Genomic DNA, 14629 nt, shown 5'->3' on the forward strand with positions numbered 1-14629 from the left:
TCGGTAGATCACACCCCGGACAAAATCCGGCTAAGTGTTTCTCCTTCTCGGTGGAGTAACCTCTCCACAAAAGTCACAGAATAGATTTGAAAACAAAGCACAATGACTTACAGAGTTGTGGCTAGGAATGAACAAATGAAACTTACACTTACAGTGGAAAGCATGAAGCCAGAAGGAAGCTTCACCAAGAGCTCAACGACACAACCTCTTGCTTGAGCGGTAGAGTTTTTCGCAACCTTAGCAAACCTCTCTTCTTCTTCTTCTTACTTATTCTCATCCGCTTTCCCGAATCACTTTGTCACTGTCGAATCGCCGCAACCAACTCAGCGCTCGCTAATCACTCTTCCTTCTCATGGTTCTCTAACTCACACCAATACCATCCATGGTCTTCCGGGTGTCTCTGAGCTCGACAGTGAGCAAGAGTCCGATCGCGAGAACGTTGAAGCCGGTGCATCACTTGCGGTGAAATACATAAAGGGCACTTGTTCTTATTCTTCGATGGAGCTTCATTTGAAATTAACCAATGGCACGATACCCGCAACTTTGTAACCAAAATCTCACGGCGGATGATTTGATCGTGAATCGAGAAGTGAATCGAAAAATCGGAGAAGTAGCGAAACAACGACAAGTTGTGGATCGGTCCAACGGACGATCAAGGTCTCGGACGATCGGGACTCATCACGATAGGTCGGGAATACGATCGATGTGGACGTCGGCCTATGGGTGGATGGTCCGGACCGATCCCCTCGCTAGTCCTGAGTCGGCGTTTACGCTTGATCGCTTCCGATCGTGCGTGGGCCGATCGGATAACCGAATGTACGATAGCCACACGATCGTCCCCCGGATCGTCGGATAATAGAGAACTTTGTGTGGTCCGATTTGTCCGCGCGAGGCCGATCGGGTGACTCGTACTATCGGATCGGCCGGCCGACCGGTAACAACATCATAACTGGATGGGTCAATGACCATCAATATCCTGTGTTAGTTTTAGAGCCGCCCCTAAACCTAACGTCTTCTGGTCCAGAAGGCGAGCTACCACTCTCGACTAGTCAGGAGAAGTGCAGGAGCCCTCTCTCGAGCTTTGTCGGATTCGAGGCGAGCTACCTGAGCCCTCTCCGCTTTGTGGGTTAGGGTCAGCCGAGGGCGGTCAGAGGCTAGTTTGAGCAGAGCCCTCTCGACTTCGTCGGTCGAGCCCAGGAACTGAGGAGTCCCTCTCCCCGTGGAGGGACGGAGCCGCCGATCTCCCCGCCTCTGTCGGTCGGGAGGAGCATGAACCCCATCGGCTCGGGAGCAGTCCGGCCCTTCCTCAGGGTCCGGGAGCAGGCAGCGGAGAAGGAAGATTGCCAAAACATCTTTTATTTGAGTAGTCCCAACATGTCAATAAAAAATGTAGCTCAAAACAAACTAAGAAACTCCTGAAGTCATCCTACAAATCAATGCTCTGTTAAATCTCTGATACAAACTAATGAATCACACTACCAGCATCGGGATGACAATCTCCCTTTTTGTTCGTTTGACAACACGATTTAAGTTTAGATCAGAAATGTTCATATTTCCATATTTCCCTAATTTTAGGGGAATAAAGATCCTCCCCCTAAGACAGATACAACATCATGTAAGGATAGGGGAATTAAGGTCCTCCCCCTAAAGCCAAACTTTCATTTATCTCTAAACTTAGTTATTCTCTCCCCCTTTGTCAAACACCGAAAAGGTGCGAATTAGGTAAGAAAACTTTAAAAAACTCCCCCTTAACCCATGCTGTCTTTTTCTTAATTCACCTAGAACACCCTCTAAATGTATTATAAGACAGTGATAACGAAATAAGAGACATACAAGACATGACATATGAACAACATATTAAAACCAATAAGGAGTGAAACATAAAGAAAGAAAATAAACAGCATAAATAGAAGAAATCAGTAAGTATCCAGGACAGACATACATATCCAACAACCAACATCCAAAACATAGACAGTCAAAATGACATCATAGAACAATGTATATCAATCAGCCTCCTCATCATGAGGAGCATCAGCATCATCAACGGGAGGAATGGGTCCCTGAGGTGGCATGCCGCTGCTCGAGGATGGATAGCCCGGGAAATCCTGCGGAGGTGGGTATCTGGCCATCCAATCCATAATCGCGCGATGTGTCACCTTGGCGTAAATCATCGTGTGTCTGGTCAATCCCCTGACAAGCTCAATGGCTCGGCGACAACTCATCGTGCGATCAAAGCGACTCTCCCTCTGGCGATCTGCGAGATCAGGATCGGCCTCTCCATCGTCGGCCGCGAAGGAGCAATGCAGCCGTGGAGGTCCCCGTGGTAACTCACCTAGAGCTCTCCCATCCTTCCACCAAACATCCCCATTTCGTCCTATGATTCCAGACTTGGAAAATGCCCGCTTCCCAAGTCTGCAATCCTGTCTGACTATCTTGACTATTCTACCCTTAGAGACATCAATCTGAAGGGTCTCGAGCCAATCTGTAATTATATGCCCATAAGGCATATAAACAGTGTAGCCGCTCGGCTCACTATAGGAGATGATCGAAGAGTAGATGCTAGATATGATGTCAAAGTCGAGACGCCGACGCAATCCATAAAGCATCAGGCAATGATATGGTCGGATCTCAGACAATGGTTTAGATGTGATAGGCAGAAGGCAGTTTGTGACAATTTTAAAAAGAATGTAGTCTTGAGGAGATAATCTCAAGGCTGCAAAAGTAGGAAAGTCAACATCTAGCTCATCAAGGCCACCCAGTCTAGGATGTCTGAAGAAGTACTCATAAATATCGTCAGATGAGATATCAAAGGGTGGAGGTAAAGGATCTGGTAAATCAGGAAATATCGAAAAGACATTACCGGAACACCTCCGACAATCGAGATAGTCAAAGAAGGATGAGAAACTGAAATCAAGAGTCCGCTTAGCAACTCTTGTTTTATAACCTACATCATTAGTCTGATGAAGGTTGTTATAAAACTCAGAGACCAAGTCATAGTTGATATCCCGTTCTAAGTAGACAAATGAGTCAAGTTTGTAGTAGGCAATGATTTCAGACACAGTTGGACAAAATTCGTTCATGAATTTACGATCTACAGACCTACAAGGGAGTAATTTAAAGGTTCTTTGTCTAAAGGCTTCCTCAAAATTGTGGTTCGGGAATCTCCCGGAAACAGATGGTTGAGGACGAGAAGGGGCCTTTGACTTCGACTTTTCAGGTGACTTAGAGGTCCCCTCACCCACTAGTTTCTTTCTAAGATGTTAACAAAGTGATATAATGGGGCAAGTAAGTGAGCACCGGAGCCACCCGAAACAAAAACCACAGATATGGTGAGAAATGAGACCGAAATGCCAAGTTCTAGAGAAGTAAGGAGTTACCTTGGTGCCATTGAAGTTTTGGCTAGAGCTTTAGCTAGGGTTCCGGCGTGCAAAGAGAAGAGAAGAGGTGAGGTGTAGGGAAGAGTCGGCTAGGGCTTCCGCGTGAAGAGGGAAAAGAAAGGATCGGGAAGTTTTAAGGGTTTTCTGATGGGTGTACAGTTGATGAAATGATCGGACGGCTGTCCGATCAGGAGGTATCAGGAGCCACCTGATAGGTCCATGGACCGATCCAGGAACATCCTGATCGGTCTGTAGACCGATCAGGAGACGATCAGTACTCGCTGATCGGTCCCTGGACCGATCAGGGAACTTCCTGATCGGTCGGTAGACCGATCAGAAAATGATCAGTGCGGGCTTGCGTGCCAGGCTGACCTGATCGGTCCGTAGACCGATCAGTGTCTGATACTTAGATCTTTCAGTAACTGATCGCATTTCGTACTGATTCGCAATTTCAGTAACTGAAATTCATAGAGATGTTCGATAGTTTGTGGAAGTTTCTCTAGGAAAACTTCCAAGTTCAGAACCTAGAACCTGGAGGATCTACAAGCATAACGATTACCTAAAAATTATAGTCTGAACTTGTTTATAGCCCTAAAGTTGCAGACATTTAGAAAACAAACAACTTAAGGCCTGAAAACTGAAATTTTTGACCTTTGTTATGTTCAGTTTCAAGTTTGTCAAAATATAACCAACTTGCTATCATTCTTTCAAGGACTTGTCCTAGTATCAATCAAAATCATGAAAAGCATCGTTCAAGTGTATCAAACAGTCCATCAACCAAAGTTTCATAATTTCTAGGTAAAGGTCCAACCAAGTTTCCTTGGTTGGAATATATGAGTAAGATCTAGGAACCAAATACACATGAATTATGTAATGGTCTTCCCCATACTCAATTTATGTCTCTTCAACCTAATTATTCAAGGGATGCATGATACATTTTGAATAATTCGGCTGATCCTAGCATCTCACCCCATTTCTAGCAAACAAAAATCATTTGTTAAATCTTATAGTTTGTGTGAGATGTTCCCAAGTTGCCCAAATTAATTTCCATATTTCTCTTGTTGTTTTAATTGTCCTTATTGATCATGATGAAGTCCTAATGGCCTATTGAGCCAAACGCATTACTAATTCTCTCCTCAAATGACTAAATTCATTTTCCGGAAGAGGTTTGGTGAAAATATCGGCTAGGTTTGACTTTGACTCAACTTAGGTGAGTGCAATGTCTCCCCTAGCTACGTGATCTCTAATGAAGTGGTGACGCACTTCAATATGTTTGGTCCTTGAATGATGGACTGGGTTTTTTGTTAAGTTTATTGTGCTGATGTTGTCACACAACACTTGCACTTCCTTATACGAAAGTCCATAATCTTCTAGAGTGTGGATCATCCACAACAATTGTGATACACTCTCTCCCATGGCAATGTATTCAGCCTCGGTCGTGGAGAGAGCAACACAATGTTGCTTCCGACTTGACCAACTAACTAATGATGAACCTAAAAATTGGCAACCCCCACTAGTGCTTTTCCGATCCAATTTGCACCCAGCGTAATCGGAGTCGGTATAACCTATCAAGTCAAAAGACTCCGTGCGAGGGTACCATAGACCTACTCGAATCGTGCCCTTAAGGTATCTCAGAATTCTCTTAACTGCAATTAAATGAGATTCCTTGGCATAGACTTGATATCTAGCGCACATGCCCACAGCAAAAAGTATGTCCGGCCTACTAGCTGTGAGATATAGAAGACTACCGATCATGCTTCTATATTGCGTTAGATCAACTGGTTTTCCATTCTCATCATTATCAAGGCGAGTGCTTGTCGCCATTGGAGTGGATACTTCCTTAGAGTCACTCATTTTGAATTTCTTGAGCATCTCTTGAGTATATTTTGTTTGATGGACATAAATGTCATCTCGAGTTTGTTTGATTTCAAGTCCAAGGAAGAATGTCAATTCTCCCACCAGACTCATCTCAAACTCACTTTCCATGTGAGTGATAAATTCATTCAAATAGCCCTTGTTGTTTGAGCCATAAATTATGTCATCGACATACACATGGGCTACAAATATGTTTTCACCATCTCTACGCAGAAATAGTGTTGGGTCTATTTGACCTCTCACAAAACCCTTTTCTAATAAGTAAGTTGACAACCTTTTATACCATGCTCGAGGTGCTTGTTTAAGCCCATAAAGAGCTTTCTTGAGCTTGTACACGTGGTTTGGAGCTTCGGTATTCACAAACCCCGGTGGTTGTTCAACATAGACCTCTTCTTTAATGAAACCATTTAAGAAGGCTGATTTGACGTCCATTTGATAGAGCTTGAAGCCTCTATGTGCAGCAAAAGCTAGCATTAAGCGGATGGATTCTAATCGAGCCACGGGAGCATAAGTCTCATCATAATCGAGACCTTCGACTTGACTATAGCCCTTGGCTACAAGTCTTACCTTGTTTCTTACTACTTCTCCCTTTTGGTTTAACTTAATTTTGAAGACCCATTTGGTTCCAATAATGGTGGTCTTCTTAGGTCTAGGAACTAAGTCCCACACTTGGCTCCCTTCAAATTGACCTAACTCATCTTGCATAGCTATGATCCAATCAGGATCGTGCAATGCCTCATCAACTAATTTTGGTTCGATTTCTGAGATCAAGGCGACCTCATTAGACTCATTTCTAAAGAATGACCTAGTCCTAACCCCTTGTTGAATGTCTCCCACAATCTAGTCTTGTGGATGACTAGAGGCTATCCTAGATTGCCTTGGTGTTGACGGTGCCTCATGAGTGATCTCACTAGACATAGGCAAGGGCTCAGTATCAGGTAAAGGATCAGACTGAGCCCTCTCTTGCCTTTGCTCATCGTCATCGGAGTCAACCTCGACTCTTTCTATGTTTTGATCATTTAAACTTAGATTTCTAAGTTCAAATTGAATTTCTCCTACATCCTTTGATTGATCATTCGATTTAGGGATTTCTTCAAATGCTACATCCGAGGACTCTTCAATCAATTTAGTCATATTGTTGTAGACTCGATAGGCTTTGCTGGTTAGAGAGTACCCGACTAGTATCCCTTCGTCAGCCTTAGCCGTGAACTTTCCAAGATGATCCTTGGTGTTCAAGATAAACACTTTACAACCAAACACCCTAAGATGTTTAATTGTAGGGGGTTTCCCAAACCAAAGTTCATGGGGAGTCTTTCCTAAAAACCTATGTATCAAGACTCGGTTTTGCACATAGCAAGCGGTATTTACCGCTTCAGCCCATAAGTAGCTCGGTAATGAGTACTCATTGAGCATGCTTCGTGCAGCCTCTTGCAAGACTCGGTTCTTTCTCTCCACAACCCCATTTTGTTGTGGGGTCCTTGGAGTAGAGAACTCATGCCTATATCTTTTTTCTTGACAAAATTCTAAAAATCTATGGTTTTGAAATTCTCCACCATGATCACTTCTAATTGTTTTAATTGTTGTGGATTTTTCATTTTCAGTTCTTCTACAAAAAGAAACAAAAACATCTATGGTTTGATTCTTATTTTTCAAAAAGAAGGTCCATGTATATCTAGTAAAATCATCAATGATCACTAAACAATATCTACTCCCATTCAATGAAATAACATTACTGCAATCAAACAAATCCATATGCAATAAATCTAAAGCAGTTGATGTACTTACAACGCTTTTACCTTTATGAGCCGCTTTTGTTTGCTTACCCTTTTAACATGCATCACATAGTTTTGTCTTTTGATACTTGATGCTTGGTAAGTCTCGCACTAATCCTTTGTTGGCCAGCTTTCGAATATTCTTCATGTTTACGTGGGCCAACCTTCTATGCCACAGCCATGATTCTTCTTCTTTTGACATGAAACACTTAGCAGAGGCATTAGTAGCACTTTTAAAGGATACTTGGTAAATGTTATCTACCCTTGTGCCTACTAGTACCGTGTCAAGTGTGTCAATGTGTTTGACCAGACATTGACTTGAATGAAACTCAATTGTGTAACCCGTATCACACAATTGGCTGACACTTAGGAGATTAAAGGTCATCCCCTTGACTAGAAGGGCATTTTTTATTTGGAGACATTCGGATATTTGAATATCTCCAACTCCTATAACCTTAAGACTACCATTATTATCAAAGGACACATTACCTCTATTTTTGTTTTGAAGGGTAGTAAAGAGTGACTTGTCCCCGGTCATGTGCTTGGAGCATCCACTATCAACAAACCAAGTTGATAGATGCTCCCCCTTGACAAATGCCTACAAGACACGAAAGATAGATGTTTTAGGTACCCAAATCTTGGGACCTAATGCATCTACAATGAAAGACCTAGGAACCCATGCCTTGGTCACACCCTTCCTAGTCTCATGAACCCTAGAAGCATGTGATTTATGAAATTGGGTTCTAGACACTAAGGAAATGAAACTAGACTCCTTAGGTTGATATCCTAATCCAGCCTTGTTGTAGACCGCCCTTTGGGCATTTAGAATCATATCTAAGGTCTTAGAGCTAGTTGAGAATTTCTCAAGCATTTTCTTGAGTTTCTCAACTTCACTCTTTAAGGCTTTGTTTTCATCCTCAAGAAGCTCTTGATGAAGGTCATCAACCTCATATTCCCTAAGAGTCTTCAAGTGTTCTACTTCTTATTTTAATAATTTGATTTCATTTTTTGATTTCTTAAGCAAAGTTGATAAATGTGCAATAGTTTTATAGCATTTTTCTAAATGTGGAGAAGTTACCTCTTCATCATCCGAAGATGATGAAGCCGTGGTTGATGTATCACTTCCGAAGTCTGATTCCTCCCTTGCCATGAGCGTTAATTGACGAGTGCTTTTCTCCTTCTCTTCCTCCGATGAGCTTGAGGAGGATTCATCCCAAGAAGCTTTGAGAGCTTTCTTCTTCTTGGCCCTTTCTTCCTTCTTCTTGAGTTTTGGACACTCGCTCCGATAGTGTCCTTTCTTGCTACACTCATAACACGTAACGTTAGTCTTATCAATATTTTGATCAATAGACTTACCTTTCCCTTTGTATCTTCGGCTCCTTCTCATGATTCTTCTCACGAAGTTGGCCATCTCGCTTGATGATGATCCTCCTTCATCATCGGACTCGGAAGAGGATGAGGATGTAGGAATTTCTTTCTCCTTCTTCTTTTCTTTCTTCCTCCTTCCATCCTTGCTCTTTTCTCCTGCAACTAAAGCAATACCTTTCTCTTTTTGACCCTTGTTAGCAAATTCATGAAGTTCCATTTCACAAAAGAATTCATCTAACTTAACAATTGAAAGATCCTTGGAGACCTTGTAGGCATCTACCATAGATGATCACAAGTCATTCCTTGGAAAAGCTTTGAGAGCGTACCTTACGAGATCGCGATTTTCTACGCGTTCATCCACGGAATGAAGACCATTGATGATCTCCTTGAACCTTCCGTGTAGTTCACTTACCGTTTTGTTCTCCTTCATAGTGAGATTTTGTAGTTGGTTTAGGAACAAGTCTCTCTTGGCGATCCGAGAGTCTCGAGTTCCTTCTTGGAGCTCAATGAGTTTGTTCCACAAATCCTTTGCACTCACAAATGGACCTACCTTGACAAGCTGATCTTTGGCTATTCCACATTGTAGGGTGACCACCGCCTTGGCATCGGCTTGTCCTTTGTGAGTTTGCTCGGCGGACCACCTTGACGACTCTAGTTCCTTACCTTCTTCATCCTTCGGTGGTGTGAAACCTTCCTTGACCGAGAACCACATGGAGATGTCGGTCTTAAGATAATACTCCATACGACTCTTCCAATATTAGAAATCCACTCCATCGAAGTAGGGTGGACGATTGGTACTAAAACCTTCCTTTATAGTCATCTTCTTGCTCTTTAGGGTGTTAATCCGGATGAAGAGCGCCTTGCTCTGATACCACTTGTTAGGACCTTCGGATGGCTAGTGAGGGGGGTGTGAATAGCCTCCTTTAAAAAATCCAATCAATTTCCTCACAAGAGTTTATTAGCACAGCGGAAATAAGTAAAATGAAAACTGATGCAAGGAAAAGAACAAACCACCACTAACAAAACGATGTACGAGGTTCGGGGATAACTTGCCCCTACTCCTCGGCGTGTCCGTAAGGTGGACGATCCCTTGATCTTTCGGTAGATCACACCCCGGACAAAATCCGGCTAAGTGTTTCTCCTTCTCGGTGGAGTAACCTCTCCACAAAAGTCACAGAATAGATTTGAAAACAAAGCACAATGACTTACAGAGTTTTGTGGCTAACGGAATGAACAAATGAAACTTACAGCCACGAAGTGAAAAACGCAAAGACAGAAGGAAGCTTCAGCCAAGAGCTCAACGACACAACCTCTTGCTTGAGCGACAGAGAGTTTTTCCAGAACCTTAGCAAACCTCTCTTCTTCCTTCTTCTTATTCTGCTTTCTCGCTGTCCCGAATCACTGTCACCTGTGTCGAATCGCTGCAACCAACTCAGGCGTCGCCAATCACTCTTCCTTCTCATCTGGTTCTCTGAACTCACACCAATACCATCCATGGTCTTCACTGGTGTCTCTGAGCTCGAACCAATGAGCAAGAGTCCAACTGATCGCGGCCAGTGAACGTTGAAGCCCGAATTGCATCACTTGCAGTGAAATACAGCATAAAGGGCACTTGTTCTTATTCTTCTGATGGAGCTTCATTTGAAATTAACCAATGGCACGATACACGCAACGTAACTTAAAAATCTCACGAGATGATTTGATCGGGTGAATCGGTGAATCGAAAAATTAGAAGCGTAGAAACAACGACAAGTTGTGGATCGGTCAAAGTCGATCCAGGCTCTGGACCGATCGGGACTCATCTCGATCAGAGGGAATCTGATCGATCGGCGTGGACCGATCAGCCTATGAGTGGATCGGTCCACACCGATCCCCTCTCGCTTTGAGTCCCATGTTTCGATCGCTTCTTGATCGGTGCTCAGACCGATCGAGATAACCATGCGTCAATGCTTCGATCGGTCCCGGATCGATCTAACCCATGAGACTTTCGTGGTCATTGATCGGTCACGAGACCGATCGTGACTCATGTATCCTGGATCGGGCCGGCCGATCCGGACAACAGATATCATTGGATCGGGCCAAGCGAGATCCAATGTCCTTGTGTTAGTTTTAGAGTCTCCCAGCCCTAAACCCTAACGTCTTCCTGGTCCAGAGAATGAGCTACCAAGCCCTCTCTGACCTAGTCCGGAGAACGAGCTGCCGAGCCCTCTCCGACTTTGTCCAGTTCAGAGAACGAGCTACCGAGCCCTCTCCGACTTTGTCCGGTTCAGAGAACGAGCTACCGAGCCCTCTTTGACCTAGTCCGGAGAACGAGCTGCCGAGCCCTCTCCTACTTCGTCCGGTCCAAAGAACGATCTACCGAGCCCTCTCTGACCTAGTCCGAGAGGAGAGCCGCAGAGCCCTCTCGACTCGTCCGGTCCAGAGGCGACTGAGCCCTCTCGGACCTAGTCGGAGGCAGCAGAGTGCCCTCTCCGACGCGCCCGGTCCAGCAGAACGACACGAGCCCTCTGACCTAGTCCGGAGAACGAGCTGCCGAGCCCTCTCCTCTTGATCATCCTTGATCATCAATCAGTCTGAGTTTAATTAATATCTGATACAAACTTAAATCAGTGTCAACATCAAAACAACAGCTAGGTCAGACTGTATCAACAGGTGACTCATTGGAGCAAGACCAAGAGGAGGAGGACTCCGAGGTTGAGAGATGCTCAACTTCCGAAGAAGAAGTCCAAGAAGCTTCATCTTCAAAGGAGTACAATGAAAAGGACAAAGAGGAAGCATACTCTTTGTTCAATATACAAGACGAAGATGAAGAAGCCTCCACCTCTAGGATTGAGGGGGAGCAACCTTCATTGACACCGGATCAAGAAAAAGGAGAAGTCTCCACATCCGGGTCAAGAGAAGAAGAGGATGAAGAAGCTTCCACCTCCACAAGTCAAGTCAAATCTATTGGAGGAGCATCATTGTCAGATCAAGAGGAAGTTTCTACCTCCGGATCAAAAGGAGAAGATGTCATCCCTACACATGAAGGTATAAATATTCCAATTAAAAATAAAAATCATATTATATGTTTTGAGTGTAGAGAACATGGGCACTACAAGAGCAAGTGCCCCAAATTGGCCAAGAAAAAGGGTCAAGTGGCATTAAAGGGCAAGGAGAAGCTCAAAGAGACCGCTCCCGGAACAAAGAAGAGCAAGGAGCACATTGTGTGCTTCTTGTGCAACCAAAAGGGACATTATAGGAGCCAATGTCCCAAGGGGAAGAAAGCGGTCAAGGCTCATGGAGGAAGCATAATTCAAGGGGGAGCCTCTAAGGTAAAAAGAAAGGTATCATTTGTTGAGCCTATCCCCTTAAATAATGGTAAAAATCATGTTAGTTCTAATTTATATCATTTCAATGCTATTTACCATGAAAATAGGAAGCATGATAGCATTAAGGAAAAACATATAGCTTTTCATACTAAAACTACCACACCTAGAGTTAGGAAGGTAGATGAAAATCTAGGCAAGAAAACTAAGGGTGTTAGTTATAGGTCTAGAAATAAAAAAGCTCATGGATTTAATGAAAAATCAAAAACTAAGGATTTAAGTAGAGAAAATCAAGTCTTGAGGTCAAGGCTTGATAAAATGGAAAAGACCCTAAAAAGGATGGAAAATATCCTAAAAGGGCAAAATGAGCAAAACCTAGGTTTAAGACAACAAAAGTCATTCAATGGCCATAGAGATTTGGGATACACACTTAAGGCTAAGAAGGATGTAATTTCTTACCATAGGGTTCCATATTGCTATGGAACCGAGTCTAGGTCTAAGGGTCAAGTCAAAAGTACAAGGGAAGTTATCCCTAGAAGTATTTTTGCAACAAACGTGACTAAAACTTCTAAGAAGTCTAAGGAAGTCACTAACAAGGTCACAAGGTAGGTAATCCCTAGGGTTGACCTAGAAAAAGTGACCAAGGCTTCTAAGAAGCCTAACAAGGTCACTAGGAAGGTATCTAGGGAGGTTATCCCTAGTGAGTACCTAGAGCATCCAAGGAGCACCAATAGGTTTTGGGTTCCTAGGAGCATTTTCTCTACCCCGTAGATGGGTTAGAGAGTGTCAACTCCAATTAAAAGGGTAGCTAACCCAACTTTGATGAAGTTGACACTCGGAGAGCATTTTCAAGGTTATTGTTAACCTTTGAAAATGAAAAGAAGTTTTATTTACTCTTATAAGAGTAAAATGTGTCACAATTTGATAAATTGGATGATATTTTAAGTGACGCAAATTAGGAAAATCATAAGAACTACCAAGTTGGGATTTTGGTATGTTCTTGGGAAATTAAAGGCAAGTTATGTCTTAACTTAATTGGTTACTCTTTAAAAGAGTAAATTGTGCCAAAAATTTGAGGAATATGTTTAATTTAAATTAGCACAAATTAGGAAAAGCAAAAGAAATGTCAAAATTGGATTATTGGTATTTTCTTGGGAAATAGTGGGCAATCTAGGTTTTAAATCTTAATTTAGCTAAGGCTTAAGGATACTTAGGTAGACAACCTAGGTGTTTCATTTATGCTAAAAATTTTGTCATGTCTTGTTTGCCCATCATATGTCATGACATCATATTTATTTTTGCATTCATATTTTAGTATGAAAAACACAAAAATATCATGTCATGACATACATACATCATGTAGTTATAGAAATTTTCTTTTGAAAATTATTTCTTTTTAATGTATGTCATAACATCATCATGCATTATTTTATTTCCTTGTAAATTAAGGACTAATGATATTTATTAACAAGTAACATCCTTGGTGGATGTTTGCAACTCAAAATGCCTAGATAGATATGCATGATCCCTAGATTAGGGCAAAATCAAAGTTTACATCTCACTAAAGAATTATAAGGTGACTTGTATGTGTTTTATTACACATTAGATACAAGTGAGATGTTAGAATGATGAACAAAACTCAAGATGTTGATTTAGTGCATTCTTTTGAGTTTTAGATTCATCAAAACACATAGTTATGCGTTTTCCAATCATTGGGAAAGCTAATGTACAAGTCATGTGCATTGAACCCAAGGAACATGGTTGGATATTGGTTTTGAAAATCATTTTAAAATGCTTTTGGAAAACCTTGATGAAGACTGTCTTTTGATAGTGATCATTATTGAAGAGTTAGGCACAAACTTGAAGAAAACACTAAAGTTTTTACAAATTTTCAAGTTTGTGTCAATCTTTGAAAATATGAAGTATTTTCTTATAAAACTATTTTTTCCATGATACTATATGCCCTAAATAATGTCTACAATGATTTTTACGATTTTTGAGATTTTTTAGAATTTTCTAGGGGTTTCTGAAATTGACTGAAATGAAATTTCAGCAATTTCAGAGCTTCAATCGATCACCCAATCGATTGAAGGGTCTCAATCGATCGGGCGATCGATTGAGAGCAAGCTTCTCGCGAACAGAAGCTTCCTGGATCGATCCACCGATCGATCCAGCCCTCCTGAATCGATCAGTGGATCGATTCAAGCAGGTTCAATCGATTGGGACCCAACTCCAATCGATTGGGAATGCTGATTTTGGCTGGTAAAGCCTGATTTCAGCATTTTGGACCATCTTTAGTCTAGGTAACCATTCCTTACCCCTCAAAACATATCTGTATACATTTAGGGGGAGTTTTCCTATTGAAAACAAGAATAGATTGGTTAAGGAAGACTAATTAGAAGTTTAGGTTGAGGTTTGGTTTCATTATTGAATTTATGAACCTCAAAACTTCTAATTTTGGGTTTCCTAAAGGTTTAGGGATTCCAAGTCATTGTTGGTGCAATGACAGAAGTTTCGTGCATGACTTTAGGAGGAGTTACTCTTTAAGGACATGAAAAATATTTTTCATACACCTTGGAAGGTGGTTAACCTTCTTTTGTGGAAATACTCAAGGTTGAGCATTTGAAAAATAATGGAGAGTGGATATCTTCGTTATTCAAAGGGTGTCTGCTCAAGGATGAGCATTTAATAATAGTGAAGGGTATGAGACCTTCATTATCGGATTGTGAGCAACAAGTGAAGTTGTGAACAAGGTTTGGTAACTCTTCAGGGGGAGAGTTTGCTTATTTTGATGTGTGCCAATAGGGGGAGAATGAAAGGGTTTAAGTTAGGCCTTCATTATCTGAGAGGGAGTTTGCCCTCTTAGGGGGAGAATGTAGGGTTTAACTTACGTCTTCATTACCTAGTGGCATGAAGAATGTTGAGGCTATGG

The sequence above is a fragment of the Zingiber officinale genome, chromosome 1B, assembly GCF_018446385.1.
Source record: "Zingiber officinale cultivar Zhangliang chromosome 1B, Zo_v1.1, whole genome shotgun sequence".
In the NCBI taxonomy this organism is placed as follows: domain Eukaryota; kingdom Viridiplantae; phylum Streptophyta; class Magnoliopsida; order Zingiberales; family Zingiberaceae; genus Zingiber; species Zingiber officinale.